At 34.0% G+C, this 21939-nt stretch overlaps 1 long non-coding RNA gene across 1 annotated transcript; it reads left to right on the top strand.

Moving 5' to 3' along the window:
- The first annotated feature begins 13159 nt into the window (after positions 1-13159).
- LOC123524162 (uncharacterized) lies at positions 13160-20656 on the top strand. Its single transcript, XR_008370338.1, has 3 exons — positions 13160-13323; positions 13574-13675; positions 20517-20656. It is a non-coding gene; the product is annotated as an uncharacterized LOC123524162 (long non-coding RNA).
- The last annotated feature ends 1283 nt before the right edge of the window (positions 20657-21939 follow it).

Below are 21939 nucleotides of genomic sequence, written 5' to 3'. Positions count from 1 at the left end.
CAAGTCAAATTTGAATTAACAAGTTTGAATTCTGAGTACAGCCTATTTTCTCTGTTATGAATTGATATGAAACAATATATCTAAAATCATTCGTCTTCCACTTCTGATACGTGGGAGGAAGTCGTCACCTTAATACTTTTGGGGAAAAATAATTATTGTTAAAAATACGGCAACACAGTGTACTGAAAAAAATGCAAATATAATAAAAATACATTAAATTAAACGGCTGACAAGAACCGATAAAGTTTAACAAAAATAATCTTTTCTTATTCATCTTTAATATTTATCTTTTCATATTCGAAATGCAAGCAAACTATTATTTCCAATCTGAATCATTACACTGAAATGCAATAGCTCTTTCGCAGGTAAAACAGTCCGATAAGCGATAATTTTCAAATGTTTTAAAATATTTTGATAATGTTTCATTCACTTAAGCAGTTTGCAAATAAAAGAACAAAACGGATCCGAAATGTTTGATTACACGGGCTTTGCAAAACTCAGTACATAATCTTAACCTAAAACAAGAGCTGTCGGAGGACAGCAACGCTCGACTATTCAACAGCCTTGTCGCTTGAATGAATACGAAAGTCGAAAAAGGGGCATAATTTAGTAAAAAAGTAAAACAGAGTTATGGAACCTGCATAGTGCTTATCAGCTCATGACAGTGGTCAAGTGTATAAAGTTTCAATCCGTTCCCATTAGTGGGTACTGAGATACCAGCTTACATATAAGAATTTAACCCCAAACTCCTAAGTTGAAAAAGGGGCATAATTTTGTAAAATGTGAAGTTGAGTTATTGACCCTTTGCACTGCATGTCATATCATGACAGTGAACTAGTGTGTGAAGTTTCAATCCTTTCCCATTAGTGGATACTGAGATACCAGCTTACATACAAAAACTTAACCAAAAATTTCTATGTTGAAAAAGGGGCATAATTTTGTAAAAAAGCAAAATAAAGTTATGGGACCTGCTTTGTGCATGTCAGATCATGACAGTGAACAAGTGTGTGAAGTTTCAATCCATTCCCATTTGTGAGTACTGAGATACCAGCTTACATACAAAACCTTAACAAAAAAATTCTAAGTCGAAAAAGGGGCAAAATTTTGTAAAAGAGCAAAATAGAGTTATGGAACCTGTGCAATGTAAGTCATTTTATCACAGTAAATAAGTGTATGAAGTTTCAATCCATTCCCACAAGTGGTTACTGAGATACCAGCTTACATACAAAACCTTAACCAAAAATTTCTAAGACAAAAAAGGGGCATAATTTTGTAAAAAAGCAAAACAGAGTTATGGAACCTGTGCATTGTAAGTCAGTTTATCACAGTGAATAAGTGTGTGAAGTTTCAATCCATTCCCACAAGTGGTTGCTGAGATACCAGCTTACATACAAAAACTTAACCAAATCGGGACGCGGACTCCGACGCGGACGCCGACGCAGACGCCGACGCGGACGCCGACGCATGGGCGAGTCAAATAGCTCTACTATTCTATAAATAGTCGAGCTAAAAATGTCAGTTTGCCTTTTACTTCTATTCTACAGTCGTATTTGATTGACTGTTATTTCTAAGTAACACCTCGAGTCAAGCAAATACAAAAAAATATCGAGCTTTACATGGCTTGAAAGATCAATTTAACTTGACATCAGGTTGAATGATAGATTCAGATGATTTCTGACTTGCAGGTAAACGCACTTTATTTTATTAATTTAAGGTAGTTGTGCACCTTGGGATTAAACTGTTTTCTACAATGTAGAATTTGGTTAAGCGCTGTAGCGTACGGATTTTACCGTATGGTCAAATAAAATGTACAAGTCTGAAATATTTGCTCCTGGGGTAATATATCCGCAAATTAAATCGGATTTGAAGACATGTTTTCGTTTTTATAATTGTACTCAGGAGATGACATTTATGCGTGGGATAATTTCCCTTCAAGATTTATTCTATGATATATAACTACATAAAGCCTAGCCTTATTTGTGAATGTTCAAACTGTCTCCTATTAATACAAGGAATTAAAGAATAAACTTTTAAGAAGCCCGATTTGTTTGCAGAAAAATACGGGAAGTTCATGCTTTGATGAAGATTAGGCCTTAGGATTTAGTTAAAATAATACATTTTCGTATTTTTCTCAGAAAAAAAAACCACAACATGGTGAAGTGTTTGATGTGATTCAGTTCCTTTACTTATGAAAGAATTGCATAAATATTGGCAGTCTGTCTTAAAGGATCTGTAAAAGTGTATCAGTTTTATTGAAATCACCCATTCTTAAATTATATCACTTTTGATTAATTTAGGAAGGAAACAAATACCCCCAAAATAATTGATTTGTCTGTAATTCTTTTTTTCTGGCAATTTAACGGAACATACTTTGGTAGTTTATGGGCCTCACATACTGCATACAAACGTTTGGCTCATTTGAAGTACTGATGAGAGTGTTGAATCGGTTTGAAGATAAGAACGCTATCTTTAAAGAATCATCATACAAAAAAAATGTTATTAAAGTTATAACATGGTATAAATCAATCTTTCACCTTTATTTTGGTATGCTACACATTATGTTTGTTTTCCTTCAGAAATATGGAGAAACATCATGTTAAAGCAGGACACCCCTCCACCCCTTAGAGTGTCCTTACAAGTTATTTTTTTTTCTTTTACTGTTTAGTGGATCAGTTTGTGTTGCATATACATATATTAAAGAGTCAGCACCAAAACCAGTAAATGAAGAAAGACTTCATTTTTAGAAAATGTTATTTTTTGAAATTAGTGCATTAGAATACACTGTGTTACTTAAACCAGTTATCTGACATTAATCAAACATAAGCGGTTTTAACAATATTTAAGCACAACACTATTTCATATGGCTGACAATTCTTAAGTTAAATTTCTTACTATCCATGATTTGTTACATTGTTTTATTTAAGGGTCACTCTTTTCTTTTTATAAACTTTACAAACACAGTATAGTCAGTACTCTTTATCAGTTAAACAATTTATCATCTTATATTTGTAGTGGTTTATTTCATATCGGTTCAAACCTGTAAATTACATGTTTCAGTCTGTATTTGATGTTTAGGTGTTTCTCGTAAATCAGTTCAATAACTATATACATGTATACAAAGACATCTTAAGCATCGTACACTAGTAACCCATCAGTGGATTGTAGATACCCTCTTCAATAATGTGACACTAGACCCACATTTATATCAAAAACACAGCATGTCTATTCCGATTTTAATTGTAAGGGCCACTGATAAAACCAGTATGATTTAATGACTACAATAAGAATTTTTGTATCAGCTGAACTTTAAAAGCAGTGTCTTATTCAAGGCCATAGCTTCCAAACGTATAAGTTTTCTAACTGCAAAATGTTTTGCTTTATCTAATATTATGTTACTTAGAATTCATAAATATACTAGAGTATAAGTGTCAGAAGTCTCACATTTTGATCTATATTAGAGAGTTTGAGATTTCAACCTTCGCCTTCCCCTTCAACTTCTCTTGCGAAGTTAACGTATGAAGTTGAAGTTCGATTAAAATTCCTTGAGATTTCAAACTTTAGAATGAACCTTACTTCTTTTAATCCGCCCATTCAATTTATCCGTAATTTTGATCGTTTTTTTTCGTGCATTTTGATACCAATTGTCCGAAAGGGCAGGAACTTTACCAGAGGTTTTAAAAATGAAAAAGAATGAAAATTAAATAAAAAAAAAAACATTTCAATTAATATAATCATAGAGGGATTACCAAAAAAAAAAAATAATAATAAAACGATAAAACAATGTGAACAATGTAAAAACTCGTTAGTGTTGCTCCAAACATTTAGGTTTTATATAAAATTATGTCAGTATAGTCAGTATACAATGCACGATTGTAAATCATACATGAGAGGAAATAAAAATGATTATTACATACCTAAAGGGGGGGTCCCAGTTAGGTGTCTGCACAAAATGTTTTTTGATTTTATTTATACTTTGTGGTAACATACCTAAATGTATTAAGTTTCATTAACAAGTATTATTGTTACTAGTTTTGACTTACTTTTATAGATATTCACATTTAAAGTGGGTGGGGTAATCTGACATGTGACCAGCCAGGAACACAATTTTTGTTATTTTTTTAAAAATGGTTCTAACTTTTTACCTGAAACTTTCATGATAAAATAACTATGCAATGGACATTCACACAACATGTTGCATTTTAAATTGTACTGAATACTTTTTTCTTTACAGAGCCACAAAGTGATCTAATCAAATTTACTGATTTTCAATGGACGAACTTTACCAAAAAGCTAAAACATTTTTCATTAGTTATGATATTAAGGTGTTATTTTCAGCAGATATTGTAAACTAAATAAACATTAAAATGACAGTATATCAGTATACTCTGATTAATATTGGAAGAGTGGTACACTCTAAAACTGGGAAAAAGTGGGTGGGGTAAATAAATATTCGAAGCAACACTACAAAAATTGTGCAGTTGTTAAGAAATGGCCTCAGATTGTCCATTACTATCTTAATTTTATTAAATACAGCATTGATTGATAAATTATAACAACAAAAAAATTCCATTTTATACATGTGTGTCATGGAAAAAGCATGGACCTTGAACATGACATGTAGACAAACCAAATTAACCATGAAAGCTCAAAGTATTTAACAAAATGTTTTGCCTGAGGCAGTATATTTTGAGGAAAGCTATTGTTCAAATTAACATTCTGCATTGATTTTTCCATGGCACACATGTATAAAGTCTTATTAAAGTGAAAAAAAAATTGTTAAAATTTATCAACCAAGTCTGTATTTAATAAAACTAGAATGTGTCTGTAGGACACAGGGTGTGTCCCCCTCCCCACCCCGCTACCCCTCGCATGGTACATTTGTCACAAATAAGGGGAAATAATTCAAATGTTTGCAGTCTTAATGGGGTATAGCCTCAAAAAACTATGAAAAGGATTCATTATTCTATACCATATACTTTATGAGCATCACAAACAAAAAATCCACTATTTTAGCTATTTCAAGGGCCATAACTCTATAATAAATGCTAAAATTCTCAAGAAGTGCCATGTGTGCAAAGGTCACATTATGATAAAGATTTAAGCAAGGTTTCATGAATTTACATTTAAATACTTCTGAGTAAGGCACCGAGAATACTTCTGAGTAAGGCACATAATTAGGTAAAAATTTGCATTTATCAGTTACTATTTCAGGGGCCATAACTCTGGAAATAGGGGGCAAACCCAGATAAAAATAGTATATGCGCAAGTTCATATCATGATAAACACTCATCAATTTATATCAAATACTTTTTGAGCTAGGCATGTCACAAGGTGAAAATGTGCATTTTTGACTATTTCAGGGACCATAACTCTAGAAATAGGGCGCGGACCCAATTTAAAAATAAGAGATGCGCAAGTTCATATCATGATTAAGACTAATGCAAGGTTTCATGAATCTATATCAAATACTTTTTGAGCTAGGCATGTCACTAGGTGAAAATGTGCAATTTTTACTATTTCAGGGGCCATAACTCTAGAAATAGTGGCGGGGCCAGACGAAAAATAGAAAATGTGCAAGTTCATATCATTATAAAGACTCATGCAAGATTTCATCAATTTATATCAAATACTTTTGAAGCCAGGCGTGTCACAAGGTGAAAATGTGCGTTTTTTACTATTCCAGGGGCAGTAACTCTAAAATTAGGGGGCGGAGCCAGATGAAAAATAGAAAGTGTGCAAGTTTAAATCATGATAAAGACTCTTGCAAGGTTTCATCAATTTATATCAAATACTTATTGATCTAAGCGCGTCATGAACTTCGGACGGACGCACAGACGGATTGACGGACGGACGCACGGACAAATGCAAATCTATATGCCCCCACCACTCTTGGTGGCACAATTAAGATAGTAATAGACAATCTGAGGCCATTTCGTAACAACTGCACAATTTTTGTAGTGTTGCTTCGAATATTTATTTACCCCACCCACTTTTTCCCAGTTTGAGAGTGTACCACTCAACCAATACTAATCAGAATATACTGATATACTGTCATTTTAATGTTTATTTAGTTTACAATATCTGCTGAAAATAACACCTTAATATCATAACTAATGAAAAATGTTTTAGCTTTTTGGTAAAGTTCGTCCATTGAAAATCAGTAAATTTGATTAGACCACTTTGTGGCTCTGTGATTAAAAAAGCATTCAGTACAATTTAAAATGCAACATGTTGCATGAATCTCCATTGCATAGTTATTTTATCATGAAAGTTTCAGGTAAAAAGTTAGAACCATTTTTAAAAGAATAACAGAAATTGTGTTCCTGGCTGGTCACATGTCAGATTACCCCACCCACTTTAAATGTGAATATCTATAGAAGTAAGTAAAAACTGGTAACAATAACAATTGTTAATGAAACTTAATACATGTAGGTATATTACCATAAAATATTAATAAAATCAAAAAACATTTTGCGCAGACACCTAACTGGGACCCCCCCTTTATTTTCCATAAACCACAACCACTCAGTTTGAAGCAACTCTGCAAAAAAGTTACTACAAACACTTCAGCACCCAACATGCCCATGATCTCCGTTACAGAAGAGGGTGTTGATAAACTCCTGCAGGGGCTCTCTCCAAACAAAGCCTCTGGCCCAGATGAACTCTCACCAAGAGTTCTAAAAGAGCTACACCACGAGATAGCGCCCATCCTTACAATTATATTTAGGTCATCCCTGGAAACTGGCTGTGTCCCGCCAGATTGGAGAAGTGCAGTTGTCGCCCCTGTTTATAAGAAAGGCCCGAAATCCAAGGCCAGTAACTACAGGCCAATATCTCTCACCTGCATAGCTTCCAAATTATTGGAACACATTCTAGTCTCTAACATCATGACACATTTTGACAATAATGACCTCTTAAGCCAGTACCAGCATGGCTTCAGATCTAAGCATAGCTGTGAATCACAACTGATCAGCTTTACACAAGAAGTTTACGACAACCTTGAGCAAGGTCAACAAACAGATGTAATAGTAATGGATTTTAGTAAAGCATTCGACAAGGTTGATCACAATAAATTGATATTTAAACTTAATGAGCTGGGTGTCCACCCTCTGGTATCACAGTGGATAAAGTCATTTCTGAAGGGTTCGAACCCAAAGAGTAGTTGTAGACGGCTGCACTTCTGACACCCTGCCTGTCCTGTCCGGTGTCCCTCAGGGATCCGTCCTAGGGCCCTGTCTCTTTCTGGCTTACATTAATGACCTACCAGATTCTATTAGAAGTAAGGCAAGACTGTTTGCAGATGATACCATAGTATACCTTACAGTCAAATCCTCATCTGATGCCCAAACACTACAAAAAGATTTGTACGCCCTTGAAAAGTGGGAACAGGACTGGTCAATGGAATTCAATCCAGACAAGTGTGAGGTGCTGAGAATTACTCGCAAACGAAACCCTGTCATGTTTCCTTACACCCTGCATGACAAGGAACTGAAATCTACCGATACCGCTAAATACTTAGGTGTTACACTAACTAAAGACTTAAACTGGTCTGAACATATTAATACTATTTCCTCTAAAGCAAACAACTCTCTTAAATTCATCAAAAGAAATGTTCAGACAACAAACAAAAAGGTCAAAGAGAAAGCCTATAACACCTATGTCCGTCCACAACTTGAGTATTGCTCATCCATCTGGCACCCCTGGCAAAAGTCCCTCTCATACAAAGTCGAAAAAGTGCAAAGATCAGCTGCACGGTTTATCTTTAACGACTATAACTATACAAGCAGTGTAACCCAGATGATTAACACCCTAAACTGGCAAACTTTAGAACAACGGCGCATACAATCTTCTCTCATCTATTTTTACAAAATCCGAACAAATTATGTATGCGTCGACCATAACCATCTAACTCCGACCAGAAACCTGAACTACCTAATTCCACAGTCCCGTACTCAATACCACATGAATTCCTTCTTCCCCCGTACAATCAGACTATGGAATGGCCTTCCCCAATATGTACAGTCCAGCCCCAGCCTCAACATATTTGCTGAGCGGCTGGTCACTGTACATCTGCAGTAACTTCCTTCACTATGTTTTTTTAACTTAGCACCTGTAGTAATTTTTATTCTTTGCACCTAATGAGTTTTCTCATTTTCAACACTGCCCAGACAAGCGCCTTCCAGTCATAATCGTTAATGATTGTTGGAAGTATCATGTAGATGTAGATGTAGATTGGGTTTCAATGGACCGCGATCGTGCAATATTTTTCCATATCATGACGTTGAACGCTTACATATCGGACTAGTCCCAATCCGTGACTCTAGTTACCTCCCCTGACGGTCTGTCCATTGCGGATCTCGTTTCTTCAGATTTTTGTTTCTATTGTGTGTTTGTTTAATTTGTAATTTATGCAACATTTTGTTTACTTTTACACTTTGATTAATCTGACCTATTAGATACTGGCACGTAGTAATTTATCAGACTGAAATGAAATGAAAGTTATAATTACGTCATGAGTTGGACTAATATAGGACGTGGAATGTTTTCTTAACGTTGTAATGGAAAGAATCGCGTGACGTCCATGGCGTCCACGCGCACGTTGCGACAACAAGTTGACGTCATTTTCGCGGAAGATATTAATGCGCGTCAGTTTGATTCGTTTATTGCGTTTTCGGAAAATTTTTCTAGTATAGTTTTTGAACCGTCTGTCCGTCTGTCGGTCTGTCCGCAATTTTCGTGTCCGGTCCATATCTTTGTCATCCATGGATGGATTTTCAAATAACTTGGCATGAATGTGTACCACAGTAAGACGACGTGTCGCGCGCAAGACAAAGGTCCGTAGCTCATAGGGCAAGGTCACACTTAGACGTTAAAAGGTCATTTTTCATGATAGTGCATTGATGGGCGTGTCCGGTCCATATCTTTGTCATCCATGGATGGATTTTCAAGTAACTACGCATAAATGTGTGGCACAGTAAGACGACGTGTCGCGCGTAAGACCCAGGTCTGTAGCTCAAAGGTCAAGGTCACACTTAGACGTTAAGGGTCATATTTCATGATAGTGCATTTATGGGTGTGTCCGGTCCATATCTTTGTCATTCATGCATGGATTATAAAATTATTGGGCATGAATGTGTACCACAGTAAGACGACGTGTCGCGCGCGAGACCCAGGTCCGTAGCTCAAAAGTCAAGGTCACATTTCATGAAAGTGCAATGATGGGCATGTCCGGTTCATATCTTTGTCATTCATGCATGGATTTTAAAATAACTACGCATGAATGTGTGACACAGTAAGACGACGTGTCGCGCACAAGACCCAGGTCCGTAGGTCAAAGGTCCTAAACTCCAACATCAGCCATAACTATTCATTCAAAGTGCCATCGGGGGCATGTGTCATCCTATGGAGACAGCTCTTGTTCCGTATTTTTTCCTCTCTTTCGAGACAGAACGATAATTTAGATATAAATTAATCATTTGATAGTGGATATGTAATAAAAAGGTTATCAACTTGGTATGTGGATATATGCACTCGTTCTTTCGCGGACAATATTGCGCTCCTAAATACCGCTGCAGAACTCGTGCATATATCCACATACAAAGTTAATAACCTATAATGATCATATCAACGTGATAATGACACTCTGTATGACTCTGTTTAATGCCAAACTCTCAGACAGCACACTATGATTTTATATACTAAAGTCGCGCAATATTACCGCTGCAGAACTCGTGCATATATCCACATACAAAGTTAATAATCTATAATGATCATACCAACGTGATAATGACACTCTGTATGACTCTGTTTAATGCCAAACTCTCAAACAGCACACTATGATTTTAATATACTATTTTATAAGTAAAGCATCTGCGGATCCAGGAATTTTGGTTAGAGGGACACCCAACATTAAAGAGGGGGTCACCCATTTCAGGGGGGTGGGGGGGGGGGGAGGGGGGTAGGGGTAGGGTAGGGTCACGCCGAGTTTCAAGACTGACTTTCTTTGTAAAATGTAAGAATCAAAGGGCTAATTAACCCACAATGTCCCTCTGCCAGGCTCTGGTTCCGTGCATTTAAAGAATGGAGTTATCCCATACGGCTAACAGGAAACGTCTCTCATCATGATATCATAGATCTGAAATTGTCTGATACTTCAGAAGAATTTTCCGTCTTACTAGTACCATTTTATGTTTATAATTAAAACGCAATTGTCGTATTAAGTGACCGACAGAAACAGATTGATTTTATTTTGATGTGAAAATATAATGTTCCACAAAATGATAATCGCGCGTAATTATTTATTTTTCAAGTAAAATGACTGTCATGCCATGTGCCTCCATCCAGATTTCAGTCTTTGATGCCGAGTATGTGGACAGAGTAGATGTAAAAAGAATGAAGTTTCGACTTTCGTGATATCACATCTTCGGACGTTCAAAACTTCACTTCATACGACAAAAAGGCCCATCTGGTATAATTGATACCGCCTGGGGACACAAATATGCCGTAGAAGTTAAAGTTTGAACAAAATCTCAAAGTTTCTCAAAATCAGTTGATAACTTCATACTTCCAGGTTCAATTCAATGTATTTAGTTAAAATCATTAGCCATACAAAACTTCATTATTCTTATACCTATTGATAGTGTTTCGCATCAAATTTAGTCTAATTATATATGTGGATAATCAAATAAATTAATAAGCAGAAATCCTGGAAACTAAGCTTTTTATTTCGCATAGTAATAAAGAGAAGTTTTAGGCTTACGTGATATTACATGGAAAACTTTAGTAGCAACGTGTGATATAAATAAAATACACGCACATCGGTGACGTTTTACCCAAAATATATATGAGAGACGTTGAAGGGGAAGGCGAAGTTTGAAATCTCAAACTCTCTATTATCTAAATTGCAACATACGTTACTTCCAATCGTAAATTACGACTAATTAATTTTTTAGTTTATTAGTCAAATTATTGACACAGCATTTTGCCTCCTTAGTCGTAAAATATGAACGTCTGTCCATTTGACAAATGTAAAAAAGTTATTGAATGAGTTATTCATGGCTATGTGTCCCAAACATCTGCTCTTACAAGTCATTTTTGAGATAATGAAATGTAAAGTAGATACATCGAAATTACGAGTTACGTTAGTGGGAAGTTCGAGTAATGTTAGTCAAAGTTTCGAAATACTTAGGCGAGTTTTCGAATTATTATGTCAAAATTTCGTATCTGGCACTAATGCCTGCTGTTACGTTTGGTAACGAAACAAATCGAGACTGTCATACAAAATTGAAATCATTTCTTAGACTAGCTGTTTTAGTACATATATTGAAGACGTTATTAAATAAAAGTTAGTGAAATCGCATCCCTCATTTGTTCAATTTTTTAATATACGCGGTTTGCACCTACCGGAAACAATGCGAGTTGTAACGGATTTACATCAATTTGTGCCCATTAACATTTTCTATAGATAAGCAATTAGCGGTTTTAACTACATGGTACACTGTACTCACCTTAGTGATGTACAATTTCGGCACGCAAATATACAAAATGACACGTCTGACACTTCGTGCGTATTTATGGGTTTTGGCAAATAAAATAAACAAACACTTTGGTTCTTTCATTTTGTTTTCATTTTTTTTTCATGGCCGTCTAGTTTTTCCGAATATTTCAACAGTGAAACAGTATATGAATATTCGTGTAATGACCGAATATTCGAATATTCGTTGCTGTCCCTAAAATGCAGCCGAAATGAAAACTATATATTACATATTTTGTCCACATCTTGATAGTGCTATTTTTTATTCATGGTAACAATGAAATTAAGAAACAGTCACTGACAGGTAAATATGGTTATAGGCGGAAGATAGACAGATGTAAAATTAAATCCAGTAGAATGTCACTGCTTTATTTTAATAAAGCGGATAATATGCATTTTAATGTGTATTTTATTTCCCCCTTTTTTGCGTGGTTATTTTGGAAATACATTTGCATTATACTTAAAGAAACAATCTAAATCATCCACACTTAAGCACATCACATTCGATATAAAGAATCAGCTTTGAATGTGGTCCATCATAACAATGAATGAAAATAACATAACATATTTCAGTATGAAAGTCAAACATGCACTGTTAAGAGTTTGATATGATATACAGGTATGTCATTAATCAGTTTACGTTGTTACCAAAGAATATGTTTAAACACATATCTAGTGAACGTCAAAATCAATTTCTATAAAGCCATCTTATATTTTCTCTCATGTTAAGACCACAACTTATTTTTATTACGGTAGATTTCCCGGAAGCATGGAGCACCCCAAACACAGCCTGAGAGCCATCCATCGCAAAAAGGCCCGTAACAAAAAGAAACTATAGAGGAAAGATGCAGCAGGTGGGTTGCTTCAAAATCAAACAACAAGTACATTTATTCTTTTATATGCAAGATACAAAAATCGGTAAAGGAAAGAGAAAGGGGTTCGGGCATGGGTTTAAATATAAAACAACAACATATACACATATTGACTTTTAATAGAAGTTAATTTGAGTTTAACGAAGCAATGAAATCATAACAGTTTAATAACACCATTATTTTGATCTACACCAAAGAGTCCGTTAAATAAAGGATCGCCCATTTCAAACTACACGCACACACTTTTAGTTACTATCTTGAACATCTTCATATAAAAGTCTGGCGTAGAAGGTATCTATTACAAAACAACATGAAAACTTAAAAATGTTGATTCTATTTTTTCCTATTAAATGTGTTCCGGATGGGTTACCTTACCATATCCTTTGTTTTTGGCGTGTTTTCGGGAGAATAAGTATATAGTACGGCAATGTCTGAGATAATTCCAACTTACCATAAATTGTGAGCAAGCTACTTAATGCATATTTTAAACGTTTGTCTTTCGCCTTTAGTTTGATATCCTATTAACAACAAATTATTCTAAATGTGTGAATAAATTTCCTAGTCTTGAAGGTAGTTAAAATATGCAGAAACATGTGTTGCATTAGATAGTTTGTTACGTGAATTGACACAGTACTACCAACTGCTCAGATTGAACAAATTTAAAACTACCACTATGATCGACATGGTATAACACTTCCTTAAATTTGCATCCATTTTTTGGTCGGAAATCAAGTGTCATGTCGGTAGCTCTAACTTTATAACCAAGTACTTCAAATATTTACAAGTATTGAGAGTTTTAGATAACATAAGGAAGTTAAACCTGCTGCTAAAGGAGGTTTTGATCAATACTGTGCAAAATCTGTTATAACTGGAATGCATAGTATCGGGACATTCGTTTAAAATAGTATTTAGCAAATGGTAAGCATTCATATAAACACTTTTGAACAATACAATCTGACTTTAAAAAAGTACTATTATCCAGTAAAATACATGAAACGACTGTTAATATCCATTTGAAAAGATTGTGTTATTGTAAGTTTTGTTATTGTGATAATGGAATATATTGAGATGTCACATTCAACTGATTGCGTGAAACGATTGTGAATATCCATTTAAGAAAATAAGACTTAATCATATGTTAATTTTTTAGATTTCCTTTTAATTTTAGATCCAGTATTCATGGGGTTTCGTATATTAACAGTGTTACTAACTGCGTTTGCAGAATATAGTATGGTGACATGCTTACCTAGCAACGACTGGCATTTCCAAGGTAAATACATGCTAACATGTTTTATGTTTCATTTGACTGTTTGAATTTATTAAATGTATCAACCAATTCAAGTTGGTGCCCATCTTTTCAATTTGCTTTTTGTCCGTTTCATTTAATATGTTATGTTTATTGTCTTGTATGACGCTTGTGATAATTCCCTTCAACTCGTCTCAACCCGCCCACCCCTCTTTGTTTGCCTCCCTGCTTCTCCACCACTTTTTATGCCTTTCCCTTTTTACTGCCCTTCCCTCCCATCTACTCCCTTTTTAATTGAAATGTACTTGTTGATTGGTATCTAAAGCAATAGTCTGTGCCAAATAGCATAAAATATGAGTTTTTGTTTGTGTTTTATTTTGCTATATTATATGAAGTTGTATTTTTTAAACTTTAAATACCCAGCCTCTCATTATCTATTAGTAACATTTTATATCATCATTATTTTGGCGGTCATCTTGATTTCAAAATGGCCGCCTGAAATTATGCTATTTTCCATTTCCATGCCGATTAAATTTCTTTAAAATGTAATGTTTGCATGTTGTATGTTGCATGGATGCTATAGTGAACTAAACAAGTTTAAATGTGTTTTTAAAATGGAGTTATTTGTGCGTAAAGGGAGATAAATGGCTTATCATTTTATAAATTTTTATAACTTGCAATTTCTTCAAAATACAGATATGACATGAACAAAATACATTCCTTTATACAAAACATGTTTAAATCAACATTACTGTTTACCTTTGGTTTAAACAATATTTTATTCAACAAATAGCATGCGATAACAATACATTTTACAATAGCAAGGGATCGAGTAGTAAGATAATAAGCTTTTTTTGAAACGTTTTAAGTTAATCTTTATATGTTAAAGCATGTCGATAACATGGTAAAGAAAAAATAAAGGGAGGTGAAAAGCAAAAATGTGCATTTGCTTCTTGGCATCCAATATTAATTAAATTATTCAGTTATCAGCGAAGCGATTGCATTTATTACATTAAATTAGTCAAGGTAAACTGTGTGTGTTATTATCAGTTTTTATCATTTTGGTTTGATAAAAGGAAGAAAATTACAAAATGTGAGATATATTAATAGTTTCACTTGTTGGAGAGCGAAGCCCGAACCGCCTGCTATGGATTTTCGAGACAGCGTATATCCCGTATCCTGTCTAACGATTTTATCTTGTAGACTATCTTTTACTTACATGCTATAATCGCTACATTTTAAATTAACAGTAACAGTACACACTGGAATCCTTCTATCATTTGTTTGGTCATTGTGTTTTGTTTAAAGTTGATTAACACCTGCCATAAAATGCACAATGACCTGTATTTTGATTAAATCACAAAACGCAAAAGCTCATTTGCACAGGTTATGAACTAGTTTAGATCAGAAACACAAATAAAGCTTTCTGTTCCATCCTTTCAAAAATCACCAGATTTCATGATGTCACAAATGTCTTGAAATTTCGGCTTTCATCCCGTTTCCTGTTAAATCCTTTATTTAGTACGTAGATTAAATGATACTACAACCAACTGCTGAGTAACAATTATGTCATTTCCTTCGCATTACGATGGTATAACTTAAAACAAGATTTTAACATCCGTGTCTCCCATACAGAGTTATTCCGCTTTTTACGGCTAACTTTTGTCAAACTTCACGAGCCTAATATAAGTAGGAAAATAAAAAGGGCAAGAAAACACTTAATTTACTCTCGGAAACGATGTCTATCGCTGGAGCTAATTGATAATCTGACTTGATTCAATTACGCCAGCGATGTGGCAGCCATTTTGATTTAGTCAAAATTCATATCTGAAATGTACTTGCAGGATATGGAATATATCCTGTCTCAACGTGACGTCTATCGACCAATAGAAATGCAAGAAACTTGTAGGAGGCAAGATAAATCAAGATATTTTAGAATGAACGTTCACACTGTACGTATTTCCCTCCATTTTGGGGATAAATAAATCAGCTGCAGTTATGATATACAAGGCTTTATTCTAACTTTTATCTTGAATAAAATAGATAGGAAATACTGGGAAGTAATTTCAAGATACATTGTTGTTATCCTTCTCAAATATTCATTTTGTGGTGTTATACTTTTATTAAATTGCGGAAATCTTAGAGCAATGCAAGTCTGATTGTCTTTAACTTCCTTAACCATTTAAAACTGGACGTTGACTTTGAAATCACTTAGCCATCACCTATGTGAGATTAAAACCCATCAAGTGACGTAAAATTCTTTCAGGCGAGTTAGCAATACAACTGGTTTACCGAAGATTGTTGGTTCTACCCAGACCTCAGCCAATATCCTTCACTATTCAAAGCTAAAAAAACGACATATTCCTAAATTGTTTTGCTGGGACATAAACCCTAGAACAAAACAACTTCATGGTCCAGTTCTTGAAGACAATGTCATGTTGTACATATATGTTTGAAGTTTTACAGCACATTGACACAGTGCGGGATATCTGACAACTTTCTATCTGTAATTATTCACGATGACTCATGTCCTCGTCTGCGCATTATTTCGGGCATAGGTGGGCTCCTCGTAGAACCGCTGACCTTCCACAAGCAGGCTGGATGACTCACATAATGACCAAAGCTCGAAACCTCAGAGACAAGTGATATTATACCAACACCATTCGCCACTTGGCCAAGGCGGTACTTTGTTAACTGAACTAGGTGACCAGTTAGGTTGTCAAATAAAACATTACTGAATATAACTTTATAGTTCTATGCAATGTAATGTACGTTTTTTTCAATTAGTTTATCATATTTGTTTTACAAAAGTAGAAAGAAATTCATTGGGTGATTGTGATACTTAAGTTCCCTTTTGAGTTCGTCATATTTCATACACGTATTCTTACTCATATCAAAATTTAGATGAACACATATTACACCAACAAATCCATATTCTGAAATTTGGATATTAACAATGCTTGTTTTGTAAGGCTGCAGACAGTTGTATCAAAGTCATATCTTACTATAATAATAATTATACTTACAGTTATTCGAAACTACTAATGCTAATTCATGTTGCCGTCTAAAACAGTATCCCATTTTATGACACTATCATATTTTATTTGCAGCAGGCTTACTGTATTAATTTTTGGAAAAGCTGCACTCTTACATGTTAATAGTATTCTACTTGAAGTGACGATGTTTAAATGAAAGGAAAATCAGATAAAAATTCTAATTTCATCATCACATTTGTGTATTCTTACAATAAAATAGGTATCCATTTCAACAGGGACCTTTGCTACACCATGTCAATTTTGATTGATAAAAACAGTGTCTTTAAATAATTGATAATATGAAATTAGGCGCTGCCTATCTGACGGGAAAACCTAATCATACAGAATCTTATTTCTGCATTCATTTTTCTTCTTTGATATTTTCAGTTTTGACAGTAAGCCTGACGGTTTTGCTCTTCAGCCTTTTGTTATGAAAATTATGAACAAAGGCAAATGTTTTTAAATGTTTGGTTTAAAAGAACAAGATCAAATCATTTCTTCAAATGTGTCAAGACTAGACTGGCCGCGGAAAAATCATTGGGTTCACAGAATCTAGTCCCAAAATGCAGCAGAGGCCACTAGTCCAGTATATACAGTCGGAGCTATGGGCCCCAATGATCATGCTGTCAATTCGTTTCTCTAATACAATTTTCTGAATCCGGGAATGAAAAGTTTCTTTTCAGTTCGTGTACACGTAAACAAATAATTTTAAAAATACACATTAATCCTGTGTAATGTCACATTCAACCTCATGGTATCAGCGCATTTAGATTATGTGGGTGCAACATCAAGTCAGACGTGACAGTATTTATACTTAATAGCAAACTTAGAAAAATTCTTTTAAAACTTATCTTTGTAAAGAGAAAATGGACATCACAATTAATAAAAAACCAGTGTGAATTTAGTTCTCTTGATAAACCAGCAATGCCTCATAAAAATAAAAGAAGTTATGTTATCATAAATTAATGGCAATACCTGGTATTACAGATTCTTTTTATGAAGTTTGATGTTCTATTAAGTTATTAACATAATGTCAATTGTTTGCATTAATGATAATCCATAATTCCTGAATGTAATATCAGTTTGTTATGATTCTTAGACTACAATAAGATTAAAACTCATTTTACCATTTTTTTTATTCTATTAAAGAATATAAGATTCTTTCACTGGTTGTAGGTGCAGATGGGAATATCCGGCCTCGAGGGAAACTGTTTAGGCGGTAACGAGGCTTCTGCCGAGTTACCGCCTAAACCGTTACCCGATAGCCGGATATTTCCATCTGCACCTATAACCAGTGACAGAATCTTTTTCTTGCATACCAATTTCAAGAAATAATAATAAATATAAATTCAACCGAACGGCTTTCTTTTTAGAACTCTTTCTTATAGCAGCGTATTTATACAAAGCGCGGGAAACCAACGTCCGTAAACAGGAAAGACGACATGACGTTTCAAAGACAATAAACAATGTTTAGTTCCGGTTTTGTTTTATCAGTTGCAGCGTAACGTTATGAATTTTTGATAAAATAACATTATTTGAATCGAAAAATATACTATCAGGAACAAAGAGGAACTGTCTAGGTATTGGCTTTTTATTCCATATTATGAAATAAAATATAAATTACTACGAAAATCTTCTACATACATGTAGCTCGTAATACGTCATTTAAACGAGAGTCATTTTACAACCCGGGGTGTAAGATGGAATTTTCCAGCACTTGTAAAAATACCGGAAATCCCCGTCTGGTATGCAAGAAAAAGAAACACGTCTTCTACAGCACAAGATAAGGAGAATTAATTATAACTAAACTATTTCTGTTATACGGTTAATCCAGGAAGGTCTAATACGACGTATCAGTTGTTCCAGGGTTAATCATATTAGTTATGATCATAACCAGTTAGATAAAAATTTGTCTCTTTTCGGCCCGATATTAGAAAACAGTGATATAAATTTTTAATGTATATATCTAATGTTCTTCCAACAAATAAACTTTTGAACATAAACCTGTTATCATAAACACAGACTATTGCGGTTCTTTTAAATGTCATTTATATTGTCAAATGACATCTTTTAGAACAAATTTATCCCACTAATTAGCTAAGGTAAACCTCTTGTGTGGGAGAATGACAAACAACCATTGACATGATAAATTCTTATTTCAAATTCATTCTATGAAGTTCTTGACCAGAATTTTATCAAGAACACAAACTCTTTTGGTCAAAACCCAATTTAGTTTACCAAACTCATAAAAGTGTAGGGCTGTGAAAGGGAGATAAGCAACACATGCTCTTCCATGCCTTTGAATCTCAAGTTTTGTTCAAAATTTACATTAGTAAACAATATACATTTAATGAATTTGCGACAATTCAAACTCTGGACCTCGCGCATGCAAAGCATGTGTGCTAACCACTTGACCACGGAGGACTATGACACCAAGTACGTAAAATTGTGTATATAAATAAATTTTGTTACGCCAGTGTGTCTGGATTTGTTTTACATTGGCATTTTTTTTTGTAATTACTGGCTCTTCTACTTTAAAAATTAAACTGGCGATGATTTTGTTCTTCAAACACTACTATATAATGCACACTTTTATTCAATATTGGAAACTATAAGCGGGACGCTTGAATCATCAAAAAAAAAAAAAAAATAAAAACGTTACACAAAGAGACCCGAAAAAGACCGATTCCATCTAATACCGCGAATTTTCAACTCGTTAGAATACGACAGAATATAAATAATATGTCTGCTGATGATTGTTCGTAAGAAACTTTATTTTGTCGAATGTCATCCTGAAAATTATTCACCGCGGCCCAGCAGTTTCGGAAATTATGGGATAGAAAGGACAACTGGTGAAGGTATAGAACATATTCCAAAGTTAAACGGTATATAGGTTTACTTTGACATATATACACGTACACATTATCTATAGACGGAAAAACCTTCGGTTTTCCCGTACTATGTTGAAGTTGGATGTCTTAATGTATTTCGATAAATACACTATTTCTTTAAAAGAATGACTGCATTTTACCATTAAAGAATTAAATGTATAAAAAGGACGATTTATTTCCTATAATTACATTAGAAAATTATGTTTTTCATGTATAAAAATCAATACTTGATTATAACTTTACTAAAATCTTATAAATACATGCAAATCTTTACTATTTCGAAATATAAATGTTTATGTCTCATTCAGAAAAAAAGGTTTATTTGAAGGCTAGATTGAATATATAGGGGTATACTTACTAAAATATAATAGCCATTTTGAAATTCAAGATGGCTGCCACAATGATGGCCGAAAAAACTGTTACCAATAGAAATTCAATTCTCAATAGGCATCACATATTAAGCTTTCATAAAAACATAACTTTTCAAAATATAGGATAAAAATCCACAGAATTAAAATTCAACACAGACTTCATACAATTTACCATATGCTTCCACTGGAAAAAAATCTATTTGTCGTTGACCCATTTTTGTGATGTGTTGTTCTGGCTGTGATTTGCTGTGCTCAATGCTTCCTAAGAGTCTACTCTTACCTTTCATTCTTTAAGCAGAAAGAGGCAATATTCATTCATTGTTATGTTATATTCTTTACATTCTACAAATTAAATTACTGCAAAAATATTGAACATTTGAAAGAGTCACAAGTTCAATCTGAAATGGTACTCATTGTTACAATTTAAAAACATATAACACATATAACACTTTGTCATGTGTATTCAGAAATACTATTGTATTGTATAACGCTCATTACATGAACGTAAATGACTCAATATTTTTCTTAAAGAGATAGTGATTAAGTTTGCCTTCTACTGTATTTTCAGGACAAAATGTGGCATTGGGAAAAACAGCATCTCAAAAACCTGCTACATTCAGGGAATCTTATCCGTCTTACTTTAGCTATAATGCGAGTCTAGCTGTTGACGGAAATGATGACAACGACTTTTCTGAAAGGAGTTGTAGCCGAACTACATATTCATATACAGAAAAACATATTGCACAGTGGAGTGTGGATCTTGGAGGAACGTATGATGTAACAGGCATTATCATCGTCAACAGAAAAGGTGATTATATTGTATAAGATATATATCTTATCGTTCCTGTAACTATCGGAACATATTCTGTAATTTATATAGAACTGAATAAGCACTACTCGGCATAATTCAGCGAGATATATAGTTACATTAAAATCGGTTTCTACAAAGATTTAAAACAATTGGCAGTTTAAACTGCATACAGTCGTGCACATACTAAGGCATTCACCATACGAAGAGCTATGAAACTGAACGTCATTCCCGGTCCTTCATATCTTCCACGACCTCGATGATGTCACCTCCACTTATACTCGGTTAAGGATATGCAAATCTGCCTCGCACTCGTATAAGTAATTTCCGGTCACCCTCTAGTAAATATGGAACATGGATTTTAAACGAAAAACACAACAACATTTAAACAACAGTTATTATACCAATCCATGACATGTACCCGTTAATTGTTCATCAGTTGACAAAAACATGTAACCAGTCGAATTCTGTACGCCGCTTTCCTGCGTATTGCGATTTGGGAGACACAACATGCTGAAGAATAATTGAATTTCAAACAAAAACTATCGTTGCCCTAGCCAAATTTCAAATGATCCGGTTAACATAGATATGTTCATTGACATTGTCAAGACTTTAAACTCATTTTCCATCAATAAGAAAAAAAAGTGTCTTTCTATGAAAATCTTTAGTTTGAAACTTGTCCGAAACATTGTAATCATATTGAAATGTTACGACTTTTAGTGATGATCAATTGTTTAATAATGTTGAAACAAAGAATAAAATAGGAGCGCTACGAAATATAATTGCATCAAAATGACGTTATAGATGTCGTCATGACACCACGTGCCAGTAACCCAGGACAATTTATAGCTATTATCTTGAACATTTGTGTTTTTTTTTGTTTTAACGTTTTGGTGACCTCAGCTTAATTATGATATGATAATATTTAACAAAATGTTACCATGAACACGAACCAAAAGACCTATCTAACATCAAAATTCAAAGGCTGTCCCTTTTAAGAAAATCAGTTTAAGCTTTTTAACTGTACCTAAAAACATTTCAAAATAACAATAATTGCAAGCATATATGTTTCAATATATTTAGAAAATTACTGACAAAAGCATATATATAATTCATTTAAACATCCCTATTGCCAAGGTTACTTACAACTTTGAGATAAGATATAGTATCCAGTTAAGTGTTA

The sequence above is a fragment of the Mercenaria mercenaria genome, chromosome 3, assembly GCF_021730395.1.
Source record: "Mercenaria mercenaria strain notata chromosome 3, MADL_Memer_1, whole genome shotgun sequence".
NCBI classification, from domain to species: domain Eukaryota; kingdom Metazoa; phylum Mollusca; class Bivalvia; order Venerida; family Veneridae; genus Mercenaria; species Mercenaria mercenaria.
The sequence above is the reverse complement of the archived record's forward strand: the minus strand, read 5'-3'. Positions and strand labels throughout refer to the sequence as shown.